At 31.6% G+C, this 18,821-nt stretch overlaps 1 long non-coding RNA gene across 2 annotated transcripts; it reads right to left on the reverse strand.

The window, feature by feature from the left end:
- Window positions 1-14,542: 14,542 nt before the first annotated feature.
- On the reverse strand, window positions 14,543-17,532 carry LOC127721697 (uncharacterized). 2 transcript variants are annotated; one of them, XR_007991397.1, is made up of 3 exons: window positions 17,397-17,532; window positions 16,493-16,608; window positions 14,543-16,007 (listed from the first exon to the last, which is right to left on the reverse strand). It is a non-coding gene; the product is annotated as an uncharacterized LOC127721697 (long non-coding RNA). The 2 variants fall into 2 exon arrangements; XR_007991398.1 differs by having other exon boundaries at window positions 16,413-16,608.
- Between the last annotated feature and the right edge of the window lie 1,289 nt (window positions 17,533-18,821).

Raw genomic sequence — 18,821 nt, forward strand, 5'->3', positions numbered from 1 at the left:
ATTATTGTCGAGCCTGCGACTTTTGTCGCAGAAAGCTCGACATAGGGATAGTGATCCGGCGGCGGCGGCGGCGGCGGCGGCGGCGGCGGCGGCGGCGGCGGCGGCGGCGGCGTTAGCTAACTTCTTTAAAGCTTTATATTTTAGAAGGTGGAAGAGCTGGATACTTCATACTTTGTATATGGATGCCTCATGTTACGAAGTTTCAGTCAGTCACATGTCCAATGTCCTTGACCTCATTTTCATGGTTCAGTGACTAATTGAAAAAAAAGTTAAGATTTTTTGTAATGTTAAATTCTCTCTTATTATAAGTAATAGGATAACTATATTTGGTATGTGCGTACCTAACAAGGTCCTGATGACCGTCATACAGTTTTCATTTGACCTCGACCTCATTTCATGGATCAGTGAACAAGGTTAAGTTTTCGTGGTCAAGTCCATATCTCATATACTATAAGCAATAGGTCTCGTATATTCGGTGTATGGAAGGACTGTAAGGTGTACATGTCCAACTGGCAGGTGTCATCTGACCTTGACCTCATTTTCATGGTTCAGTGGTTATAGTTAAGTTTTTGTGTTTTGGTCTGTTTTTCTTATACTGTATGCAATAGGTCTACTATATTTGGTGTATGGAATGATTGTAAGGTGTACATGTCTAGCTGGCAGGTGTCATCTGACCTTGACCTCATTTTCATGGTTCAGTGGTTATAGTTAAGTTTTTGTGTTTTGGTCTGTTTTTCCTGTATTGTATGCAATAGGTCTACTATATTTGGTGTATGGAATGATTGTAAGGTGTACATGTCTAGCTGGCAGGTGTCATCTGACCTTGACCTCATTTTCATGGTTCAGTGGTCAAAGTTAAGTTTTTGTGTTTTGGTCTGTTTTTCTAATACTATATGCAATAGTTCAGCTATATTTGGTGTATGAAAATATTTTATGATCTAAATGTCAGTCACGCAGGTTTCATGTGACCTTGACCTCATTTTCAAGGTTCATTGCTTAGTGTTAAGTTTTTGTGTTTTGGTCTGTTTTTCTTAAACTATAAGCAATAGGTCAGTTAAATTTGTAGTATGGAAGAATTGTTAGCTGTACATGCCTGCCTAGCATGGTTCATCTGACCTTGACCTCATTTTCATGGTTCATTGGTCAATGTTTAGTTTACTTGGTTAATGTTAAGTTTATGTGACAGTTGTAATAAAGCTTTATATTTAGGACTATCAACATAATATCAATGATTAGTAAAGAAGGCGAGACATTTCAGCGTGTGCACTCTTGTTTTAAACTCAACATACTGTAAATTCAGAAATTATTGCGAGGTTTTTATTAATGCGAATAATGCGACTAGGTCAGAATTGCAATAATAAGAACTCTCATTCTGATGTCCAATACATATTTTCCTGAGGTTGCAATAATTAATCTCGCATTTTTGTTCTGTTTTCAAAAATCACAATAATATATGCATGCAATAATTTCTGAATTTATAGTAATATTGTATTAAATTATTCAAGTGCCATTTGACCATCATTGAAAACCAATTTGAATTTCATCTGTGCTTAGTCGTAAAAGAGATTATATTTTTTTAGCAGCATTTTAAATGGTTTTTTGTCGAGCCTGCGACTTTTGTCGCAGAAAGCTCGACATAGGGATAGTGATCCGGCGGCGGCTACGGCGGCGGAGGCGTTAGCTAACTTCTTAAAAGCTTTATATTTTAGAAGGTGGAAGGTCTGGATGCTTCATACTTTGTATATGGATGCCTCATGTTACGAAGTTTCCGTCAGTCACATGTCCAATGTCCTTGACCTCATTTTCATGGTTCAGTGACTACTTGAAAAAAAAGTTAAGATTTTTTGTAATGTTAGATTCTCTCTTATTATAAGTAATAGGATAACTATATTTGGTATGTGTGTACCTTGCAAGGTCCTCATGCCAGTCAGACAGTTTTCACTTGACCTCGACCTCATTTCATGGATCAGTGAACAAGGTTAAGTTTTGGTGGTCAAGTCCATATCTCAGATACTATAAGCAATAGGTCAAGTATATTCAGTGTATGGAAGGACTGTAAGGTGTACATGTCCAACTGGCAGGTGTCATCTGACCTTGACCTCATTTTCATGGTTCAGTGGTTATAGTAAAGTTTTTGTGTTTTAGTCTGTTTTTCTTATACTGTATGCCATAGGTCTACTATATTTGGTGTATGGAATGATTGTAAGGTGTACATGTCTAGCGGGCAGGTGTCATCTGACCTTGACCTCATTTTCATGGTTCAGTGGTCAAAGTTAAGTTTTTGAGTTTTGGTCTTTTTTTCTAATACTATATGCAATAGTTCAACTATATTTGGTATGTGCGTACCTTGCAAGGTCCTCATGCCCGTCACACAGTTTTCACTTGACCTCGACCTCATTTCATGGATCAATGAACAAGGTTAAGTTTTGGTGGTCAAGTCCATATCTCAGATACTATAAGCAATAGGTCTAGTATATTCGGTGTATGGAAGGACTGTAAGGTGTACATGTCCAACTGGCAGGTGTCATCTGACCTTGACCTCATTTTCATGGTTCAGTGGTTATAGTTAAGTTTTTGTGTTTTGGTCTGTTTTTCTTATACTGTATGCAATAGGTCTACTATATTTGGTGTATGGAATGATTGTAAGGTGTACATGTCTAGCTGGCAGGTGTCTTCTGACCTTGACCTCATTTTCATGGTTCAGTGGTCAAAGTTAAGTTTTTGAGTTTTGGTCTTTTTTTCTAATACTATATGCAATAGGTCATCTATATTTGGTGTATGGAAATATTTTATGATGTACCTGTCAGTCTTGCAGGTTTTATTTGACCTTGACCTCATTTTCACGGTTCATTGCTCAGTGTTAAGTTTTTGTGTTTTGGTCTGTTTTTCTAATACTATAAGCAATAGGTCAACTATATTTGTTGTATGGAAGGATTGCAAGTTGTAGTACATGTCTGCCTGGCATTGTTCATCTGACCTTGACCTCATTTTCTTGGTTCATTGGTCAATGTTTAGTTTTCTTGGTTAAGTCTGTATCTTAGAAATTATAAACAATAGGTCAACTATATTTAGTGTATTGAATGATTGTAAGGTGTACATGTATTTCTTGTTTGGTTTATATGACCTTGACCTCATTTTCTTGGATCATGTTAAGTGTATGTGATAGTTGTAGTAAAGCTTTATATTTAGGACTATCAACATAATATCAATGATTAGTAAAGAAGGCGAGACATTTCAGCGTGTGCACTCTTGTTTCTTAGTGTTTTAACTTTAAGTGTTGCATCATTGAAAGTATTACTATTTAACATTGAATTTGTATTTTTGAAACTTTTACAAAGATCATGGCAATTATAAATTTTACCAACTTGTCGAATGATTTAAAATGCATGATCTTGGATAATCAAAGTTTTTGGAATATTCACATTCGTGATATAACTTATTTTTTGAATTTAAATCTTATTTATTTCAATTGCTTCATGAAAAGTCATTGTTAAGTACTTAAGAGATTAAGTTAGGGGAGACAATTTTGATTTATCAGTTTATCATAGAGTTGTCTCCCTTTGGCCAGAAGGAAATTTTTTATTACACAGGATATTTTATACTAATAAGGTACTACCTTAGCTGTGCCTACGTATTCTCAGCTTTAAATTGTGAAATATATATTATTATTGTTGTTTGTAGTTTAGGGACCATTTGTTGTAGTTGTGATATTAGTGTATTTTTACAGCATTAAAATGGCAATGTTTTGTGCAGAAGGGTAGCTCTTAAGATCTTTTTACTTATTATTAATGTAGGTTTACAATGTACATACATGTACATCAATTGCAATCATTCATTAATGTTATTATGTTCATGTTAATATTCAGTATCAGTGATTCAGTAAAATTTAGTAAAAGAAAAAATATACACTTCTAGGGCATGATTAAAGGGATTGAACTGGATGTGAAACTCTTGACATGGTCAATTAAATATATATATGTAGAAATACCTTAAAAATTTTATTTCTGATATTTGATTTTTTTTTATATCAGTGTTAAATTCAATTCTATTATCTTATTTCTCTCGATCCAAACAAAATCTGTAAGCCTGTAATTCAAGCTTCAGTAAATTAGAAAATTTTCAATATAGTTCTTCATGTAACTGATATATATTAAAGGGAAAATTCATCAAGATCGGTATTTTAAATTTTTATGCTTACCAATAGGTCTTGACCATGTTGACATGGTGTAATATTAAACATGTACCGGTAATATTTTTTGGACGTTGATTATTGTAATATTTGATGTTGTCATAATGTCGGCAGTCATTTCAGTATTCCATTGTTTCAAAAATGTACTTAATTTTTTCATTGAAGATGTCGTGCTTGTTGAATATACAACAGCTTGAATGCAAGATGGCCTCCGTTGTAGACTTAACTGTTGTATTTCATGTTTTATTGATTGTCAATTGCTGCAGATTAATGCCAAAAGAAAATTTGTTACAGGATAAAAATAGTATTTTTGAGGGTGTGGATGGGTTTTTTTTTTTACAGAATAGAGAATTATTGGCAAAAAATATAAAGAATAGAGAAAAATGGACCAAAAAAATAAAGAATAGAGAATAATGAGGTGCTAAAATATAAAGAATAGAGAATAATGGGCAAAAAGTATCAAGAATAGAAAAAAGTGGCTTAAAAATTATCCATCCAGACCCTCATTTGTTGTAATATATTTGTTACTTGATACATTTGTATCTGATTCAGTGATTGGCTGACATTTCTCTCATTATTATTCTATGTGATATTAATAAAGAGACCTGTTAAGTATACTTAAAAAGCAGAACAGTCCTTTTAAAAGATTCAATTTATATTTTGCTTTTATGACATCAAATTTAGTCTTTGGTTTGCTTGATCGTTCAACTGTCAAGATGTTAAAACGAGAAAATTGCACTAACTCCAAGTTTTAAGATAATTTATTCTAAAAGATATTTAGGACTTTTACATACAGAAAAATTGTTGTATTATAAAAAGGTTAAATGTTAAAGTTTGTGATTAGGTCAATTTCAAGGCAAGCCACTGATTTGTAAGTCAATGATATTTGGTATGCAGTTTAATAAGTATTGGGTATGCAGTTGAATAAGTATTGGCACATCTCATTTCTATGGAGATTAAGTAAATTTCAAAAGTTGCAGCGAGACATATCTCTTTGTCACTCGTTTATTATATCTAAGTGAACTTTTGTTGTTGGATTGCTGTCTCAGTATAAATGGTAACAAATAAATCAATAGAAATCTTAATGCTTTATGATTTTGATTTACATGTAAATATATAATTGGCCAGTATAAATGTTAATGTTGAGGTTAATAAAAAATATTTCATGTTCCCGGTAAAGAATTTGAAAATTGGTAAGGTTGAATTTTTGTATTTTTCAAACTTTATACCATGTTATAAGTGTAAAAACAGAATAAAATCGAATCTACGGAAACAATTTGGAGTCTTTCTGAATTGTAATGCCTATCAGAAGGTTTATCTAGTAAATCACCAAAAATAAACTAAAGTAGGCCAAACACAATATTTAGATTTTTCACAGAATTCTTTTCTGAAGCTCAGACATTATATGTAGTAAATATTTCCTTTGTCATATACAATGACAAGATGGGACCCAAATTTTCAAGTTCGCAAATAAAAAAATTTAGTCAGTGGTTAAAACAACAGGGTTGATCAAGTTACCAGGTACTACTGTAAATTCAGAAATTATTGCGAGGTTTTTATTAATGCGAAAAATGGGATTTGGTGAGTATCGCAATAATAAGAACTCGCATTCTGATAACTGAAACATAGATCGGTAAGTAGATTTTTTCGAAATCCCAATAATTAGACTCGCATTTTTGCCCATGCTTGAAAAATCGCAATAAAAAATGAACGCAATAATTTCTGAATTTACAGTATATGTTTATTATTTTGGCCTTTACATGAGTTGTGACAGTTACATCATGCGACCATTAATTCCTCGTAGATTTATTTAGTTTCATTCCAATATATGTACATGCTGATTGTAGCTGTTGTAAATTGTGTATTTATGTATTTATGTAACTGGCATAATTATCAGCATTTTGTCTTGTAAAATATACATTTTTTTCATGTAATGTCAGCATTTTTGTTTGTATCAAATGTATTTTAATTTGACTGCCAAAATTTAAGTTTTTTTTTTAACCATACAGTATCTAGAACCAAAGTAATGTTTTGAATCAACAACAAAACATTGCATTATGGGTACATTAATTTTGTCGCATTTCTACTTTTTGTCACCCCGGGGCAGGTATCGGGCAGGTAAAATTTGCCAATGGAAAAAGTACTATTCAAATAAACCAATTTACTAATAATTTTTTTTGTTAAACCACAACCTTTTGGAAGGAATTTTGTTACTAGGAACTTTTAATAGAGTGACTATTTGTAATGATTTTATTTCCATTCTTTGTCTTTTGGTGCTAACATTTTTTGTTATGAGATAAAGTATAGAATATATGTATGATTTATTAACAATGGATTAAGGTAAAGAATGTGTGCTTACAGTATTTCACCTAAAAAGTATAGTGATATCTTTCATTGTTGTGATTAAGAAACCCTTATCTGGCAATATAGGGTGAATTACCAAATAATTCATTAAAAAACACTCAAACTCTCTTTTACAAAATGATTTTTTATAATCAAAATTAGTCAAGTTTCTGTGATTTGGATTTGACTCATTATTTTTTGTTCATCAGATTTTTATGAAATTTTCTCAGATTTTTATGAAATTTTCTATTTTTCTAAGTTCAGATTCTATTTCTACTACATTTTCCATCGGTCACACACTGACACATTCATTTCTCCCCAATCATTTGTATATTTCTTACGAAAGAAAGATCATTAAACATAAATTTCCCCGACATTTTTTCCTTCAAGCATACAGACCTGTCTATAATTGTCTATGATATTCATATATTATACATTGTTGAAAAAGACTTCATTTGTATATTTTTTACAAAAGATCACCTAACATAATTTTCCCGCCATTTTTTTCTTCAAACACAAGCCTATAGATATGTCTATAATTCTCTATGGTATTGATATATTATACATTGTTGAAGAAAAAAGACTTTATTTATTGATGTGAACCACCTTTACCTGAACACATTTCAAATTTGTCATTTTTTTTACTATGAAAAGATAACTGTTTTATGTATTATACATTGTTTAAAAGACTTCATTTATTGAAGTGAACCACCTTAACTTAAACTTTTTTGTCATCTTGTTTGATATTTTTACTATTAAAAAGATAACTGTGTTTTTATCAAAGCATTATTTTTGCAATATTCACATGTAGAATCTCATCATAATGTTATTATTTTTACAACTTTTGTTTTTACCATATCAGACAGTATTTTTGTACTTTTATTCCATTGTCTAAGTGTTGTGCTGTAAATATGTAGTGCAATTATTCCATTGGGACACAACCAATTGTCATAAATCAAAACCTGATTTCAGATTTGTGCATTATCCCCCACAAATATGATATTACAAATTTCATCTTCATATCATAGTGTCCTATGAGGTTGTTTTTTCGGAAAGACCCCATGCCAACAAGGGTAGTTCGTATAATGGAAATTGCAACTTTTCTTTTTTTTAGTTTTACACTTTTGCATGACTCATATCATTTTACATCTGTATGAATTGATTTGAAATAAAATTGAATCTGATTTTCTAGCCCCCCAAAAAATACTGAAATCTTGTAAACAATTCCTGACCCTATGACCCAACGGTCTCTATCTTTAAGTTTATTTCAAATATATATATATATATATATATATATGTTGAGGATTTTATATGTTTCTGATATACTGATCAGTTTGATAATAAATTTTTCTACGCTTTTGTCCCAATGGAATATTTTTATAATTGCAATATAAACTGTAACTTGGTAGTGATTTTTTTTTTTTTGCTTTTTCTATTATTTTAGAGATATTTTAGAACTTTTTTGTTATTTATTCCATCACAATAAGTGCTATTGTTGTTATTAATATTTTATTTACAAAATATGTATGTCTGTTGTATGTCTAGTGTTTGATTGTTTACATCTCATGAGTTATCTCCTATTAATAGAGGAAGTAGAGAGGTTATCTCCCATTAATAGAGAAAATAGACAGTTATCTCCCATTAATAAAGGAAGTAGAGTGCTAAAGATTTTGAATTAATAAAATCAAACCGAGTCCAGGATATTAAGAAGAAGAAAAAATGTCTAAGAAGTAAAATTATCTTAATTTGAAGTGCCAAGGATGTGAAACTTGGAATTGTCTTAAAAATAAATTCATGTTATCTTAATAAAATTAGAGCCAATGATGTTAAAACTGAGAATTGTCTTAAAAATAAAGTTAAATTATCGTAATTTAAAGAGCCTAAGATGTTAAAATGAAAATGGTCTTAAAAATAAAGTTAAATTGTCTAAATTTATAAAACCAAGGATGTTAAACTGAAAATTGTATCAAAAATAAAGTTAAATCATCTAATAAGTAAGGATTTTCTTCATTGGGGAAGGTTAAATTTATTTTTAAGGTAACTAAAGTGCAAGTTTATTTTGAATGACAAGTTTAATGTTTATTTTTTTTGGTACAGGTTACAATATGATTAATATTAATTTAATATTTTGTCACAACAAAGGAGTAAAAAAATAAAAGGGCTTCCATCATATCCATGTGTACATTAAATTTGGTTAAATTTAGCAAGGGAGGTAATTCAAGGGTGAAAATTCAAGGGAGGTAATTCTGGTGATATAAACAAAGAAATGAAAAATTATTACTATAAAGTTATTTTAAAACAAACAAGTATGATGGTCATCAGAGAGTTAAATATGTTCACTTTATTTTACTACAAAATAAAACAACTTATAAACTTTTAAATCAGGTAAATATTAGATGTAAGTGTATGCTATGATATTAGGAAAAAAGCCGTTTGATATTTTGTTTGTGATAAATGTCATAAAAGACGAGACATAATGTTTTCCTTTTGAAATGTTTGGAAATCATGTTTCTTAGTCAAGCTTTGTGATAAGGTCAGTATAGGCAAGTTAAACTTAAATAGGCACATGGCTTTTTAAAAATATTTTGTGGCCACAATTCTGGAATAAATTTTTTTTTTATAACTTTTTACAACATAATGCCTACTTAAAGGGGCACTAGCTACGAGATATAAAAAAATGATAAAATATGATTTTTTTTGTTCAATCATTAATGAAAGTAGAATAGTGAAATAATAATTCGCTTTTAGCAGCCAGTATTGTCTAATTTTGTCAAAATAAGCAAATAAATATTGATGATGAATAATTCGACCTCATTGAATCCGTATTCATGTGAACTTCAATTTAACCCCTTAGATAGAGTTGGATAACACATGAATTGTGTGCATATTTGATTATTTAAAGGAAAAGAATGTCAACACTGAAAGTAAACAAAGGTTATTCATTTAATTGACTGATTTGATCCTCAAAAAAATCATTCTTATACAGGTAAAAATGATGATTAACATATATTTTTAATCTATAAATGAAATTAAATAGACCTAGAAGAATCCAACTGCACGAGTTGCGCTATCTATTTATATCTTTATTTATGTTTATATCTCTCTTATATGGGCATCAGTGGTTTTCGGGAGTCAACTCGACAGTTAATTAGATAGCGTCTAGACTAAAATACACACAAAATGAAGCTACATATTATTGACCCTATGCCCTGTAAATTGTTTATTTTAGATTTTTTATAATTTGGATAAATGTTTTACATTGTTATATAACAAATATGAGAATTTGAGTCAAATCGGTGAACACGAATTTGACAGCTAGTGCCCCTTTAATAAGATGAGTTGTTAAGTGAACAGGGCATTCAAATTTTGAGTATGAGTGATCCTGATGAAGGAAAATTCAGAGACCACAAATTTATAAAGTGTTAGTTTTAAATACACCTGATCGCTATTTGGAAATCTGTGCTGCATGACCTGAGAATCTTCGTCTCTTGAACTTTTGATGTCATACAACAATCACTTTTCCATTGTGGTGTCAAATATTTTCTATTTTGACATCAAAATTTTACAGGAACCTTTGTGATGTCCAGTAATGGCGGACGAATAGAGACAAGGTGTATTTTTTTTAAGGGAAAAGACATAATGTTTTAAGAAACATATCATACCTTGAACTCTTATTTTTTTACAAGCCTGATACAATCTGTCCTTCATATCTGACCTTTCAGTCATAAACTTTACTTATAGTACTTGATTATTCAAAATAAACAAGTATTTACCTGTGAATTTATTATTAATCATGTGATACCAATTTTTCCTGGATTTTCTGTGTTTCAGTTAACTATGAATTTAAGTGCACAACAAAATACAAATTTCCTATAAAACTTGTAAACAGAATTTGTCAAAACCACAAAATCAAGTATCAACAAGGAATTATTTGAATTTGGAATAATTTTGAATTCTGGAATATTGATAACAAATGTATGATGAAAACTAACCAAGTAAATAGGGTTAGCCATGCACACATGGCTCAGGTTAATTTTACTTTCACTGATATTACAGTATGAACTAAGTAACCCCCCCCTTAGCCATGCATGCATGGCTTAGCCATGCATGCATGGCTAACCCTCCTAAATTGGATTAGTTTTCATCATACATTTATTATCAATTTTGTTAGAATTCAAAATTATTCCAGATTCAAATAATTCTTTGTTAAACCATGAAAGTGCAGTTTTTCCTAAATCCACGAAAATTGGTAGACAAGAAAATAAATGAATCCACAGTGTATGGAAATTGTGATTTTTTTTTAAATCAAAGAACATGCTCTGAACAAATAGTATTTTGAGAAATCTACAAATAGTTAAAACTTTGTAGCCAAAAAACATTGAATTATTTTATTATTGGTTACAAGTTAAGATTTTGTGATTAATGTTGTGTTGTTTAGTCTAGTGATTTTTGTATAAGTGTTGTCGTATTAAGATGTTGGTGCTATTTAAATATTGTTAAATTTTGCTGAAAATATGAAAGCTTTTTTAGTTGTTGTTGTACAATTATGTTAGGAAATAAAAAAATGTTTACAAAAATTGAGTAGTTCTATATAAGATCCTTTTACTTTAATATGCAGATTACCGCGTTCCCTGAAACTAGAATTGATTAATCTTTCAACATCGCGTAAAAAGACCTATTTGTGATGAGTCCCTGGAACAATGTTACATGAACAATAACATGTAGTTAGAAGGTACCAATCTCAGTAATCAGAAATTCGAAGATCAGAGTTCGCGAAATGTTTATTTCCCTGGTGGTCCTTGAAGAAAATCGGCTGGTCCTCACTATCACCTCCATTGCAAAATACCAAAGTTGTGTCGGTCCATTGCAAAATTTTGTTGGTCAGTTTTTGCGAACTCTTGAAGATCTTACATAAGCGAGGCAAATCAAAAGCAACAAGTGTATTGGCAATCAAGGAAAGGTTTTAACAGAGAACACTTAAAACTTGGAACATAACTTGGTCAATACAAAGTCTGAACCACAAACCAGGGAAAGATATAGAAGATACTAGGTGTTGCTTGAAAATTACTAACTGGTCATTGTCTCTGCCAACCTGAGTATTACTTAGTGATGTTAATTATATCAATACGAATGTGCAAGTCTGCTCTTCAATTAGTTTAGGACAAAATTGTTTGGGTATGGTTTCATGTTTTGATTCTGACAGCTAGTCATTGTCCCCTGATCTTGGCCATGGTTTTGTATTCAATAGACCATGTGAAGCTTGTCCTTGGTAACCATACAGGATAGTTTAATATGAAAATAAGGAGATGTAGAGACAATCATCCACCAGAGTTCAAGTGAAGTGGATATAAAATTATAGGTCGCTCTACGTCTTTCAACAATAAATAATAAAATGCTGCGTGGGGTGCAGATTAAAAGATACGACTGCAAAGGTCGTACTCTTTTGGGGCAAGTATGGACATTCAAGCTTGATACAGCTCTGAATTTAAATTGTGATTAAATATTTGACACAGCATCGGTTTCTGTCACAGAATTAATGTGGTCAAACAATAATCACTACTATTCATTTATCTGAATCAGCAAAATTGTTAGTAACATTTTTAAATAAAATGACAGCTTCTTATTTGCATATCATCTCAAAGATCCGACATAAATGATACATGTAATTTTAAACATTGTAAGAGAGGTAACTCTTAATGTAAATAAAATGCTCCACTGGGGCGCAGCTTGATACGACCGCAGAGGTCGAACCCTGAACAGTTGGGGCAAGTATGGACACAACATTCAAGCTTGATACAGCACTGAATTTGGATTGTAATTAAATATTTGACACAGCATAGGTTTCTGACACAGAATGAAAGTGGTCTAAGAACTTAAAAAATTTTAATTTACCTATTCAAACCATATCATTATTATTTGCTTTTATATATAAATCAGAAATAACCAATTTAAAATGGAAAATTTTAAAGAAAAAAAAGGAAAAAAAAATCCCCCCCCCCAATTTTTTGAACCCCCTTATGATTCATCACCCCCAAACTCAATCCCAGCTTTCCCTTTGTGGTATGGTACATTGCAGTACAATTTCAGAGAGATCCATACACTTGAACACAAGTTATTGTCTGGAAACTAGAAAAATGCTTGTTTTTTGGCCCCAAATTCCTAAACGTTTAGGGCAATTACCCCCAAACTCAAACCCAGCTTTCCCTTTGTGATATGGAACCTTGCAGTACAATTTCATAAAGATCCATACACTTACACACAAGTAATTGTCCTGAAACTAGAAAAATGCTTGTTTTTTTGCCCTTTTATGGCCCCTAATTACTAAAATTTTGAGGGAATTACCCCTAAAATCAATCCCAGCCTTCCCTTTGTGGTATGGTACCTTGCAGTACAATTTCAGAGAGATCCATACATTTGAACACATGTTATTGTCTGGAAACTAGAAAAATGCTTATTTTTGGCCCCTTATTCCTAAACTTTTTGGGCAATTACCCCCAAACTCAATTCTAGCTTTCCCTTTGTGATATGGAACCTTGTAGTACAATTTCATAAAGATCCATACACTAGAAAAATGCTTGTTTTTTGCCCCTTTTTGGCCCCTAATTCCTAAAATTTGGAGGCAATTACCCCCAAAATCAATCCCAGCACTCCCTTTGTAATATGGAACCTTGTGATACAATGTCAGAGAGATCCATACACTTACACACAAGTTATTGTCATGAAACTAGAAAAATGCTTGTTTTTTGCCCCTTTTTTTGCCCCTAGTTCCTAAAATTTGGAGGCAATTACCCCCAAAATCAATCCCAGCATTCCCTTTGTGATATGGAACCTTGTGGTACAATGTCAGAGAGATCCATACACTTACACACAAGTTATGTCTGGAAGTTACAAAAATGCTTATTTTTGGCCCCTAATTCCTTAACTGTGGGTACCATAACCCCCAAAATCAATCCCCACCTTCCTTTTGTGGTATTGAACCTTATGGTAAAATTTCATTGAGATCCATTCACTTAAACATAGTTAGAGTGCGAAAACTAATGTGTCTTCGGACGACGACGCCGGACGACGACGACGACGACGACGACACCAACGTCATACCAATATACGACCACAAAAATTTTTTTGCGGTCGTATAAAAACGGAAACAAATTAATTTATCAGTAGGAAGTAAAATTGAATATTGCATTGTATAAAGCATTGGTTGTAGTTGATTCAACTACCACTATGCACAAAGAAAGATAACTCCAATTTTCAAAGAAGACTTTAAAATATTTTGAGAAATGAAGGGTAAAAATTGCTTTAATTTATCAGTGGAAGGCAAAATTAAACATTGCAATGTATTTTCTAGGCCATTACTCTCTATTCTTTATTCTTTTTGCCCATTTTTCACTACTCTTTACATTTTAGTACCTCATTAATCTCAAATTTATCAGCAGAGCAGACTTGGCCAAGTTGGGAATTTTCACCTAAAACTAGCATATATTTGACATTTATTGTTTGTACTATAGTCCTAAAATACTTGGTTTTTTTTTGTGGCCCCGAGGTGGACTAGTAACACGTCCGGCAGTCAGATGGTTTTATAGTTTACACCTGAGAATGCATGGTTTACACATCAAAACTTATTAGGTTATATTCAAAATTTCAGCTTTTTACACCCAGCTCCTAGGGATGTGAAACATTGCTCTTACTATGTCTGCCCTTGATATTTTTGGTGCATTTTCTCATGAACTTCATATCAGAGGTTCCAAAATGTGTGGCATCAAGCCTCAAGTGAGGATGCCGCGTTTTATCACAAATTGGCCTTCGACTGATTACCGAATACTTATAAACTTATTATAAGTTAGCAATTATTTACAGCTAAAAAATTACAAATATATACTATTGTATTATGTATACATCTGTGTTGATTGATAGTAATACTTTATGTGTTCTATAATATTACTATGAACAGTACAACACTAAGTGTATACTCACATTCCGAACTAATAGAAATTGGAGTAATAGGTTGAGATCATTATGATATATAGTTTATTTGCTAAATCTAAGCAAAATGGATGAGACACAAGTAGTTCATACTTATTAAGTCTTCTCCGTATTACAATATAAATTTATATACAATAATAACATTATGAGCATGCATGTAAAACGAACAAATTCATTAGATGTTATACGAACTGTAAATAAAAAGGAGAAAAGAAAAAGAAGCAAATCATATTTTTCTGTGATGATGACTAAAATTGACCTATAATGGTTTACTTTTATAAGTTTTGACTTGGATGGAGAGTTGTCTCATTGGCACTCATACCACATCTTCTTATATCTACTTGATGACAATGATTATTAGATATGATGTATATAATATAATAAAATACGAATGAAAGTAGATGCGGTGAATACGTCAGCTAGACAGCAACCCAACATCAAAGAAACCAAATAACATGTTTCTGATATTTCCTATTACAAACTAATATCACGTGATCAACATTTTTGAAGTCTATATTTTTTGTCTTTTTTTCATCACTTCAATAACAACCAAGATCTTCGTGCACGTTAAATTCGTACATTTTTTACATTTTTAAACAACGTTCCATTTTCAATAACGCTTAGAATTTTGTACATTAAGCAGGTGGCGTGAGGATCCAGAATTTTAGAATAAAGGGTGCATGGCCCCTGGCAAGTGGGAAGTAAACGTTGAGAGTGATATTTGTAAAAAGACTGTGCATTTATCTTATATGAATTTACTAAAAGAAAACAACTGCTGTAGTTAAATCCATATTATCATAAGAATTATGATTATTGTGTTTTTTTTATGTCTATTTGTAAACATTAAATGGGCCGATAATTGGTCTAATAAAGTATTCGTATTCGTATTTTTATATAAAGCTCAATAATGCCCCCTCCGCCTCTGCATTAGGTACTCTCCAATTATGTACCTTATTTTTGTCTTCCTCTTCCATGTAATAGAATATTAAAATAAGGAGATAGGGTATGATGCCAATGAGACAGAGCTATCCACCAGAGACCATGCAATTGACGTGGATGTAGGCAACTGAAGATCACCCTACGACCTTCATCTACGAGCAAACCCAGTACCGTTTATTAAACGAAAAAACGGACGGCCTGATTTTTCTAGTATGTTTTTAATGGCCCAAATCTTCAAATGTAAGAACCGTGCAGTTACATGTATATTCGACATGAATCCAAAACGGACCCTTTTGGCTAGATTGTTACAGCTAGTTTACGGACATGGAGTACAGGGATAAAATGGTTAGGCACCAACTCATAGTGGTATTCATGTGAAACAAGTGTAGTTTGGTCATGATCAATATGTTGTTTGATATAAATTTTGCAGTTGACTGAAATTTTGTCTTTCATTCCAACACTTCAAAATAACCACATCATGGAAACATCTCATGCACTTCCATCGTTCATTTATCTGTAGTACGTTCAGCATGTTCATGTAGATATATAGGACCTGAAAGTGACATATACGAACTAATCATCATGAATACTTTTATGTATACCCGTTCCTTGTAAACTTTTTTCAAAAAAATTTATTAGCCAATCATATTTGTGCAAAAATAACTATGATAGAAACAAAATATAAAAAAAAAACATGTTATTTTTTATTGAAACTACGCTACTTTGGAATGTTAATTTATTTGTTTCAGTTACAAATTTACACTTTGAAAAATTAAACATACTGTCCACAATTTAAAATATTTCGGTCGTTTTAAACATTTTTTTCGAGTGGTCTCATAGATGAACAAAATAATACTTTTGACTTGCAATTTTTGTATACTTTTATCATAATAAAAAGAAATATGAAATTTTTAAGTGAGACATAACAAATGAAAAAAAAAACAGTTGTGGGTCAAACCTGTGGAACAGATCTAATTAATTTGCGTCTGCATGCAACTTGGCAAATCTATACTTTTAGAAGCCATAATATAAATGTACCGTTTCTGTTTTTGGTTTTTCAAACATTTGAAGACTATTATCCACTATCTCTAACTTTTCCAACCATTTCAGGTACCGTAGGATTACAGTTTTTTTAATTTCATTCTAATCTGAACCTGAAAATGACCATATTAAAACTAATAATTGTGTCTTTATTTTAAGGCAACAAACATTCAACTATATTGTGTAGAATACTCAATCGCTAAATTGAACACAGTTTGATGCAGCAAACCATACATGGACAACTTATCCTGCAAGATTGTCTTACAATTACATACAATAATATTAATACTATTGATATTTGCCGACTCGCCAGGAAGGAGGGGGAAAAGGGAGAGGAGCGGCGACGTCGACTTTTTTCTGATAGATTTTCTTTTGACAACTACTTTGTTGACCTTGATTAAATATACATATATATTTGGGGGGGGGGGGGGTCTTTTTATTTATTTATTTCTAATAACAGTTTCGTTGGACAAGACATATATTACTACTAACGATGCTAATAAATACAAATTTCCTTTACAGTACATATTCTGATTAAAGATGTTTATTCCTGTCAGGAACAAATACTGTAATATTTCTTCCAAAGACATAAACCTCCGAGATTATTTTCTTTTTCTTTTGGTACTAATATTCGTCAAAGAACTCGATTCTATATTCCATGACAAACACCTATACCAAATGTGTCCGCTAAACACTTGCATCTTTCTTAACATCCATTTCAGTATACGACAGAATATATTACATGAATATGAAGATTACTATACGAAATCACACTTTTTTCAATACTTCACAACTTGTAGTTAACTTAAATTTAAAACATAATAAAGGACATTTAATAGGGTTTATATATACTACATTCTCGTTCATGTAATTTTTTAAATTATAAGGAAAGTATTCCTACCTTGTTTTCTCCCATTCATCCCGGCATCTTCTTCTGTAATGAATAACCCTAATCATGCCCAAGTATTTATACCCACGTAAATAATCGTATATAGTACGTTTAAATGTATTGCGTATAGATCAAAACGATGTTGAAACGTTTGTTATAAATATAGATATTACAGGTAAATATTTGAAATGTCTGTCATTGCGTAATATAGATAAAAATACCATAATAATCTTATATTTCTATTAGAAATATTCTGTCTTTTTGAAATGAGGCACTTATGATAAAAAATATCATTACCGTATCACCATGGTGATACGGTCTGATTAGTCAGAGGCTGGACGTCTGGAATGTGGTAAATCTGTTAACGGTATCTCATTGGTTATAAATAACATTAAATGGCTGCATCTCAGCTGCTTCCGGGCTGCTTCTGGGGGTAGTGAAGGATATCTTGACGTCTGATTGGCTATTATTGAGTTGTATGCATTATATGTCAACGCGTCCGTAAGTGGAGTCGGAAAAAAATCATGATAGTAGGTCATCGGTAGAAACTATAATGAAGTGTTCAATTGCTATCATAATTTAAGCCAAATTTAGTTCACGAAGCCCTGTCAATTTGAGTAAATAATATCATTCTGTGATAATGAAATTTATGTTATCTTGAAATTTTCTTGCAATTTTGGTACAAAGGTGTGTATTTATGGATTATTAATGTCATGTACAAGAATTACGGACATTTCAAGGCGAGATAACTCGTGTTACTTTTCTATTCTGGTTCCCATCTTGTTCTCATCGTCTGGTGACCAGTAGATAAGAATAGATAACTCCCCTAAACGAACACCCCGCCAATAGATGTCACTTTGACGTTATGCCTATAGGGTAATTTATGATATTAGTTGTTATACGATAATTCCGAACGCAGTTGGATTTAAGAAATTAACCCCGCGTACACTATACACAGATGAATGATGAAGAAATTGCCGATAGGAAAGAAATAATTAAAAAAAGAAAAGTTTTGCATGCCCTATGATGTAGAAAGAATATTTTCTGTTAACGATGGTTCAAAAGAGATACGTTTACATGTTATATTATTTCCTATATTTATAATATATGTATATCTCTTGATCAATACTTTTTTAAATTTTTTTTCTTAATCTAGTAAATTTTTTTATTGTATGAAATTTGTAACCCTGTTTATACTACACACGACCTTTTCGGAAGCTTTAAGATAGTCCAAATAATTTATCATCGGTGTTTCTGATTTTAACAAGTTCAATAAAAGCCGCAGGCAAACTGATCTATCCTTGTAAATTTCTTTTAAATCGGGTTAGATGAAAATCCAATATACAAATCCTTTCAACATCAAGCAGGCTTTCAAGCAGGCTTGAGTATTATCTAGATTATGTTTTATATAAAAGAAAAATAGCATTTTACTCTTCA

This window comes from Mytilus californianus, unplaced genomic scaffold (genome assembly GCF_021869535.1).
Source record: "Mytilus californianus isolate M0D057914Y unplaced genomic scaffold, xbMytCali1.0.p SCAF_12, whole genome shotgun sequence".
Taxonomy (NCBI): domain Eukaryota; kingdom Metazoa; phylum Mollusca; class Bivalvia; order Mytilida; family Mytilidae; genus Mytilus; species Mytilus californianus.